This window comes from Artibeus jamaicensis, unplaced genomic scaffold (genome assembly GCF_021234435.1).
Source record: "Artibeus jamaicensis isolate MK-2021 breed Jamaican fruit bat unplaced genomic scaffold, CSHL_Jam_final scaffold_474, whole genome shotgun sequence".
Lineage (NCBI taxonomy): Eukaryota > Metazoa > Chordata > Mammalia > Chiroptera > Phyllostomidae > Artibeus > Artibeus jamaicensis.
The window spans coordinates 44,383,949-44,393,123 of NW_026522046.1; the positions used below are offsets into that span (position 1 = coordinate 44,383,949).

The 9,175-nt window shown below is 49.0% G+C and overlaps 1 long non-coding RNA gene across 1 annotated transcript; it reads right to left on the reverse strand.

Moving 5' to 3' along the window:
- Positions 1-2,397: 2,397 nt before the first annotated feature.
- LOC119048832 (uncharacterized) lies at positions 2,398-6,148 on the reverse strand. Its single transcript, XR_005082402.2, has 3 exons — positions 5,997-6,148; positions 5,036-5,178; positions 2,398-2,672 (listed from the first exon to the last, which is right to left on the reverse strand). It is a non-coding gene; the product is annotated as an uncharacterized LOC119048832 (long non-coding RNA).
- Positions 6,149-9,175: the final 3,027 nt, after the last annotated feature.

The window sequence follows — 9,175 nt, forward strand, 5'->3', positions numbered from 1 at the left end:
TGGCCACGGGGCCCTGGAGGTGTTCGGTCTTGATTCTCAGGTATGAATCAAGACACTTGAAGGCACTGAGGGTGCTTGCTTCACTCCAGCTCTGCGGGTGAGATGGCTCTGCGTCATGTACCCTGAAGCAGGGCTTTGTGGTAAACCCAGTGGTATATTTAGGCATTATTCACCCTTGCTAATGAATAAGTCATCTCGTATGGACACCAGAGCTAGTCTGGGGAAGTGACTTCAGGGGCTCAGAAGAAAGTCATGAGCTGTGTTGAGTCTGAACCTTAAAGTAAATCACCCATTTGGCCTTGAGGCTAAATGCCAGGCACCTGGGACAGCACAGCTACTGGACTGGGTCTCTTCTCAGAGAATGGCTGTGCCAGCTTGTCGGGACACAATCCAACAGGCTTCTCTTAGGTCCCTCAGGCAGACTCTGTGCAATCTTGCCGATGGCCTGCAGGTTAGAGGGGGGATTCCTGGGCACCAAGGTGGCAGTGGGCAGGAAAAATGACCTCTGTCAGCTACAGAGGCCAGAGAGCCCCGCGGGTACAGCTAGCGGGGCTCTGACGGCCTGGAGAGGGAAGACAGGACTCTGGTGCCTCCCATCCTGGAAACGCTCACATGTTAAAAGGGAGGAAGTATCCGACACAGGCACTGGTGGGGGCTGCTCATGGGAAGAAGGAACATTGTAGAGTTTCAGCTTGTTTCAGCAGCAACCTTGAAGCAGAATAGGAGGTTGGACCAGATCATCGAAACCTACCTGAGAAGCTGAATCTGATGAGGGCCATGTGAACTTGGGAAGTTCTCAACACGCGCTACCAGAGGCTGGCTTGGCAGGCTCCCCAACTCAGCCCCAGCCTCGAGTGTAAGACCATGGGTCACAGAAAGATGTTAATTCACCTGTGAGGGAAAGATGGGGTAGCACCTCCCCAGAAAAGATCAACCAGAGATGCCAAAGATGGAAGACGCCTCATGCTTTGGTTGGGTTGCTAAACCTCAGACTATATTTGCAAGGTTTAGCAAATAAAAACACAGGGTGCCCAGAAGGACTGGTGCTGGGACAAGGGAATATTCCCAGATGAAAGAGGGAAGCTGGAGTCCTTCTTCACGCCATCCGCCAAAATTGGCCAAGGACCTAAATGTAAGAGCTGAGACTATAAGAACTCTTAGAAGAAAACAGGGGTCAGTCTTCATGAGCCTGGGTTAAGCAAAACCTTCGTAGGCATGACACCCAAAGCACAGACATCCAAAGGAAAAATAGATGAATTAGATGCCATGAAAATAAACAGTTCTGTATTTCAAAGGATGCAGTCAAGGTGGAGAGTTTTCGTTTGGGAGGATGAGCAAGTTCTGGAGATGGATGGTGGGGGTACAGCAGTGTCAATGCTTAATGCCACTGGCCTCTTCACCGAAAAAATGGTCAAAGTGGTAACAGTTTGGGTTTTGTACACTTCACCACAATAGAAATAAGAAAAGGCGCTGTGGGAAGCAAGCTTTTCACCTCCATTGGAAGGGACCCGAGATGTCCTTGGAAAGTGCTGGACGTGCCCTCACGCTGGCTTTTCTCAGCCTGGTCCCTCCCCCTCCCCCCGAGCCTGAGGCCTGAGCAAATCCCTCTGTCCTGAGGTCAAGACGCTTAATCTTCAGCGGACCCCTGTTCTCAACAGTAAACCTCTCCCACCGCAAACACTTGTCCTGCACGGGAGCCAGGCGCCGGGCCCTGACGCAAGCCCTGGCCACTTCCAGTCCCTCTCTTCCAGGTCTCACATTTGTCCCTGCCAGTTACCTCACTCCTAAAGCCACACAGCCGGGGAGTGCTGGAAGCTGACACTGGCCCCTTGTCAGTCTCTTTCAAGGCCATGGTCTTAACTTTTCTTCTGTTTTCAAGGCTTAGCTGGATTCCCCTTTTCTCTGAAGGCACCTTGAGCCCCTGGGCTGCTCCCTTTTGCTGTCCCCATGGCACCCTGTGCTCCCACCGGGCCGTCTGCTCTTTCACGCACTTGTTTCCCCACCTGCCACCCCCTTAGACGGAGGAGCCATCCTGCCAGTATGTGCCTCGCTCATCTCGCATGTGCCTTGGTGCTGGCATGTGACTGAGTGCTGAGTGATGGAGCCAGCGCTGCCTCCGGGCCCCTCCGTGCTGTCCACGACACTCAGGCCCAGCCATCTGCACTCCCCGGGGCCTTAGACAGGAAAGAGCCCGACTGCCTGAAATCCCAGCCCGTATATTTCAAAGTCTCTCCCGGGGCCAGAAGTCCCTTGAGTGTGATGAAATGACGAAAACGACTTTGGCTCTGCTGGGGACTCATAATATTAAAAGAAGATTATATCTTTCACAGCTGGGAGGAGGTTTATTTCTCTCTGGTTCCTGTCTTTCAGGGGCTTGTAGCACAACATTTGTTTGGGAATATCCTAATTCTCCTGCATTCTGAGTGAGGAACGGATATGTTGGATGTGTCCAGCACCGGGTGGGGCTGCTTAGCACAGGCCCTGCTGATGGCTAAGCTGACAAGCTGTGTCTGCAAGCCCAGGGAAGCCAGGGGCCAAGTCGTCTTTTGTTCTCCCAGCATCTCTGCAGAGATCCTAGTGATCACATTGAAATGAAGACTTTCTGTTCAATGAAGGAGACCTCAGCCCACACAGATGCGCAGGTGTGACACAGGAGAAAATATGTGTGATACCTAAAACAGACAGGATTAAAATAGAGGTGTGATGATTTGAAAACAATTCTTGGACAGCTTCAAGAAAAAGACTGGCTCCCTTGATCATTTGAATTCTTGTTTCTTGATTGTTTTTCTTATCTTTCAGAAATAAGGAAGAAAAAGTTTAATAGTAGAACATATTGAAACCAGGGAAGACATGAGTCTCTGTCTATGAGGTTGTCACTAAAAATATCTAAAGTTTTAATGTTAGTTTTGCTAATGGATGTGTTGATATAGAGAGGCACTGTGATATGGCAGAAACACTATATTATGGGTGAATGTTTGTGCTCCCTCACCCCCCCCCCAGTTTTTTTTTATTGAAGCCCTAACTCCCCCAGGGTGTACTGTATTGAAGATGGGGCCCCTAAGACAGTAACTAAGGTTAAGCAAGGTCATAAGGGTGGGGCCCTGTTCTAATAGAATTAGTGTCCTTATAAGAAGGGACATCAGAGTGCTCAGCTGGCTGCAAGCCAGGAAGAGAGCTGCCATCAGAGACAGACCACTCTGGTACCTTGGTCATGAACTTCTTACCAGACTCTAAAACTTAGAGGTAATACATGTCTGTTTTTTTAAGCCTCCCAGTCTATGGTATTTTATTATGGCAGCCTGAGCAGACTAATACAGACCAATAGTTCTGGGTCAGACAAAATTGGAATTCTGGTTGTTGCTAGTTGACCTTGGACAAGTTATTTAATTTTTTTGAGCTTGATAAATAACAAAAGGTTAATATGCCTTGTCGGCAGGCTTGTTGTTAGGGCTAAAGATATTGTTTAGCACTGAGCAGACACTCAGTAGGGTCTCATGCAGTTCTAGGACATACCCTGTGATGGTCTCCTTCTCGAAAAGCCAATCCCTGTCCAGTCTTGAATTGTGAAACAATGAATATTTGGTCACTTGGAGGATATGCGTCACTGGGATTGACAGGGTAATTCAATGTGTGTTTCTCTGTTTAGTCTTTTCATTGTAAGGTATTGGCACAGAACCATCTTGGGAAGAAACAGTTGCTACCATTATTAACGGGGGTGTATAGGTGGTCATTACTGGTCTAAAGCCCCAGCCAGGTGCTGATGATCTGGAAGCTTTCAAGTGGGACCCCATCTATTTTCAAGCTAGCCAAGAGCAATGCATCTTCGCTCTAAGGGAAAATGCTTATAAAAGACATTGAGTGTTTATTTAAATGCAGTGAGTGCTTTCATTCCTGCTATACAACCTATAGTTAATTAGACACTAACTACTAATTCTAAGCTGAACTATTTTGTGGGGGCATCAAGAACACTACCCTAATATCTAGTTCTGTGATTAGACAGTGAGTGAGTTTGTGTGGAGTGGGGGAGGGGGTGTGTAGAGAGGTCTTTGCCAAAGTTGACCTTATTGATGGCAAGTCCTTAAAGGCTGTTTTAAAGGTGCTTCTGCAAATGTCTGGACACCTGTCACTCAGCATCCCCCAAACCTGGGTTTATGTGTCTGTTGGGCCTGAATTCTTGTGTGCTTGGTGGGTGGAGTCATGCTTTGCAGGATTCACTTGGAGAGGCCTGTTCTTCACTTCAGAACAGGCCTCCCAAGGCATGCTGCTTTGGCATGTGAATTATTTTGAGCTGGAGGTAATTGCGACCCTGCAGACTCACTAGAAGATTTTACCTCTCCCTTAAAGAATTTAAATTTGGGGTGTTGATCATAATAAGAGTTATTATCACAAATAACTTTTTATGAGCTGTCTATAAGGCTGGGCAAACATCTAATCACTGAGCACCTGCTCTACTTCCCATCCCGTAGCAACTGAGGTCTCAAGGTGCCTGACCTCCCTCGTAGCCCAGAAAGTCATCTACTCCTCACTGTCACTTTCTGTCTTGGAGCCTCTCAAATATGTGGGGTCTCAGACTTTCTCACATATATGAGGCTCCTGTATGTATGTGTGCAATTAAATTAGATTATTTCCTCTCAATAATCTGTCACCTGGATTTCATTCTTACAACATCTGGAAGAACCTAGAAGGGTACAGGAAAGTTTCTCCCTCCCAAACACAACCATGGTATTATAATATTTCAATGTCCTCATCATCAACTTGACAAAAAGATGAACACGTAAGAAAAGTCTGGAAGTTCCTTTGTGATTTTGATAGTTTGGATTCCCAAGGGGCAACATATGAAATCAGAGTGTTTATGTCACCCTTTTAAGCTATAGAGTGAATAAGACTGACATTTGGTCCATTGGAAAGTTTGGACAACCCATGATGAAACTAAAATGAAAGACGAGCTTCATTTCTTTTTCTCCTTCAAGAGGACAACGCCAAGCCCGTGAATATGTTCCTCCCTCAGCTGTGGAGTCTTTGGTTCAGCACTTACCAGGACAGGTTTAGCCATGTTCCCAAAAGGTCATGTCCACTGTAGGGCTCTTGAACCATTTGCCCCTGAGGATTCCACATTCACTGTGTCATCTCTGCAGGCTGACAGACTAGATGTGGAAAGGTGGTCAGTAGGAAAATGTCCTGAGGAAGCAAAAACGCCTACCAGTGACCGGTGTGATTGCCCATCTGTTCACTGAGAATGTTTCCATGCATTGTTCTTTTAGAATCTCCCCGTCAAGTACAAACAACCTGGCCTAACACTACCTCTGGCCACAACCGTGGGGACCATCAGAATTAACGGAGATGACTTCATACCAATACAGCCTTCATGGAACTGGGGGTTCAAGCTCACTTCATCTGGGTCTGGGAGGGCAGTGAGAACCCCACCCCACCACTGGGTCACAACTTTATTTATTCATTTTTAGCATTATCGAGGTTGGTTGACAAAATTGTAACATAAAGTGCACAGTGTGATTATTTCACATGCACTTAGGGAAAGAGTCACACCATTGAGTTAATTATGGTGTTTACCTTTTCGTGTGTGTGTGAGAACACCTAGTTCTACTGTCTTATCAAGTTTCAATTATGCAGTGTAGTATATTCATCTTATAACTGAAACTTTGCACCCTTTTACCAACCTCTTCCTGTGCCCCCCACCCTACCCCTGGCAACCAGCATCTCACTTTCTGTTTCTATGAGTTTGCTTTTTGTAGATTCCACATTGGGCTGCTGCTTTAAAAGTGAGAATTCCGGTCGTGGCCCTGCCTTTGCCCTAGTTGGATAAAAAGCGGTCACACCTTCCCGATTCCCCTCAAGGGAAGGGCTGGGGTCAGGAGACACACAGGCTGTTAATGGGCTCCTGGAGCAGGAGCTGGAAGGTTGGCCAAGAACATCGGTTTCTCGGGGTGTAGTGTGTCACCCCGCGCCCCGTGGCAGGAGCCAGCCCGAGGAATGCTCACCGGCCATGTCTCAACACTTCCCGCAGCGTCTCCATCAAGGCTTTGACGGGAACTTGCACAACAAAGGTCCCGGCATAAAGCGTGCAAAGTGCTGACACCAGCTTCTGGCAGATGCCTGGCCCGGTTATTGGAACAGCGTTTCAGGGACGGCTCTGAGGACAGCTGCACCTGCCTTGCTGGGGTGAGCCACAGGGTGCCTTTTCCCAGAAACTGTGTACCAACAAGATGGCCACAGCATGCTGGGGCTGGGTGGGGGTTTGTCACGGTGAGGAAGGCCAAGATGTTCTTCCCAGGTGCTCTGAATGGTGTGGCTCCATTAGCAGGATCCTCCCTGCCCTTCCTGCGTGCCCCCCGACCCCCAACCATAGACTTTAGAATATACCCATGAGTGGCCCCCAGCGGTGCAAGCTCAAGACGGCCACCCTCTGGCCAGGAAATGCCTGGCTCTTATCCATGGGCTACTGTGCTGCTGATTTTGCAATATAAAAACACTTCATCACCAGCTTTGAGTCCAACTGGGCTAACGAACTGGAAGTGGAAGGCAAAGCCTCAAATTCAATGGGAGAAAATGTGGGAGGATATCCTTGGCCCAAGAGGTGGGAAAAGATTAGTAGAAAAATGTGCAAGCTCAGTCATAAGTAAAAAAAAAGAAAAAAGGCAGTAAAGGGTTGTGTTGCCCTGGAGGACTCCAGGAACAAAGGTGAAGACACGTGTTTAGAGAAGGTGTCAGGTTTCAGGGACCACGTCTGCCACGAAAGCCAGTGAAGAACACACAAGAAACACCTACGAGCCAATAAGAGAAGGAATTCAAATTCTAACACTACCCCTGGTGTGGCCAGGTTGTTTGTACTTGCCGGGGAGATTCTAAAAAAAAGGGTGAAGTGTATAAACAGGTGCTTTATAGGAGAGGTGACCCCACTCAAGCACACGAGGAAACCCTTATTAGGAGTGGGAGGAATGCAAAGCAAGCAATGAGATCTATTAGGATAATTAAGAAGCACTCGAAGGCTCCAAGGGCTAAGTGCTGGTGGGTGGGTGGACAGAGGCGCCCTCAGGCCTCGCCAGGGGCAGCACTCGGGACAAAATTGAGCCACTGCATCTAAGTCCGAGGTGAGCCCCGGGAGTGGTGCACCCAGCAGTGGCGCCCCCGGGCATGGGTCCCAAATGCATTCTCATCAGAACCACAGGGCGTGTGGGTGAGGACGAGTGTTGCACTGCAGAGGGTGGGCCCAGGAAGCTGGACACCCCTGGCTGCCCACACAGGGGCCAGTGGTGGGTGGCGTGCCTGGGGGCTCTTCCTGGAGCACCAGCCAGGGACCCTCCTTCCTTTTCAGCACAGATTCCGGTCTTCTCCCATTGGCCCGCCTTCTTCACTGGTAAGCAACTCACCGCAAATAACTCGCCATTGACTTTTGGGAGTTTTCCTGTTTGACTCAGTTGTGCTATTTCATAATCCTCCGTGGGAAGGTCTTCTACCTTCCTCGCTCCTTCCCAGCTTCTCTCGTTCACACACCGGACACCCGCCCCATGTAGGGACCACGCTGTGGTCGGGAACACCAGGGCGAACTAGACACACAGGCTCGCTGACCTCCTGGAACGGCCCGTTAACACACTCACCATCCACGTGTCTCTATTTGTTGTGTGGGCCATGGGCTCTCAGACGTTTTGGTTTGGGATGCCTGTGCACTCTCAAAAATGACTGAAGACCTCAGAGAGCTTTTATTTTTGTGGGTTATGCTAAAAAGATGGTCTTTATGGGATTAGAAAGTAGAACTGAGAAATTAAAAAAGATTGATTAAAAAAAAGCAACAATAAACGTATTACACATTGACAGATTTTTATCAAAAAGGTAAATTTTCCCTAACGTGATATCCTAGTAGGAAGAGCAGCAGTATTTTGCATTTTCCAAGCCCCTTTGATTTCCTGTGGAAGCGGAAGACCCCTGGACTCTCACGTCTGCCTTTGTGTTCCCCTTGTTGCAGTATTCTGCACAACAGAGCTTCTGGAAACCCCACCGGAACCGAGAGCGCAGGAGTGGAAAAGACAAATGACACCTCAGTGTTGGCGGGAGAATGGCTTCGACCTCACGGAGCCCCCGAGGTCTGAGACTCCCAGGGGTCCCTGGCGAGACCACACTTGGAGCATCGCCGGCACAGGTAGGTCTCTCCGAGGCCTCGATGGGAGGCTTTTATTCTAGAAGCCGCACACCTGGTGTGGCGGCGAGCCCCGGGGTGCAAGTCTACTGGAGGGCACCACACGTTAACCTAGAAACTGGGGGTGGAGGGGGTCCAACGTGGGTCGCAGGCAGCACGCTGACTTTTCCTGTGTTCATTTGTATCTTCTGAGTGTTCAGTCGGCGCTCATGCTGTTCACTGGGGGAGGTGGGTGTGACGGGCTCGTTGGTTTTGAGCTGCTGTTTACTGAGCACCTCCGAGGGGGTAGTCCTCTCGTGAGGTGCTTTCTGCTGTTAAAATTAGTTCATTCTTTGCACATCTCTCAACATATAAAGGACCTTGAATCCAAAGAACCAAACGTGAGTGAAAAATGTAAAGGTATCTGTGGGCCTTTCACAGTTCTGACAGCTTGGACCTTGTTTGAATCTGTACCCATAGGTTCTTGTAAACTGGGAAAAAAGGGTTACACATCCTTAGTTTGGAGGCAAATTCTCAGAAAAAATTTCTGGAAGAACTTGGCCAAGAGGGAAAACCTCCGGCACCAAACTCCCGTGGGATCAGAACCGGTGCCACCAGCTGCAAACCCGCTTTTCACGACGGAGACACTGTGTCTGGAGGACCCTGTGGGACTCCGGGGACTGACTTGTCACAGCGCTGGCCTCGGGCACTGTGCTAGGTCACATGGGAACAATAGATTTGGGTCATTTTATAACAGTCAAATATTGGCAGCATCAGAAGTGTCCAAGAGAAAATGGGTTAAGGATGTCACAGGATGTTCATACAATGGAATGCAATGAGGGGCGTGCTCTTCATACACCGATGCACACAGTTCTGGGGAAGAGTGTTGTGTCGGGAAGTACAGTGCAGAGTAGGGTGTGGGGTACCGTGCCCTTCGGGTAAAAGGGGCGGGGAGAATGTGTGTTTGCTGTGTTTGCGTAATAACCTTTCAACAGCACGGGAAACCCTGTACCGAAACTGGCGACCAATGGGACGGGGAGGAGAGAA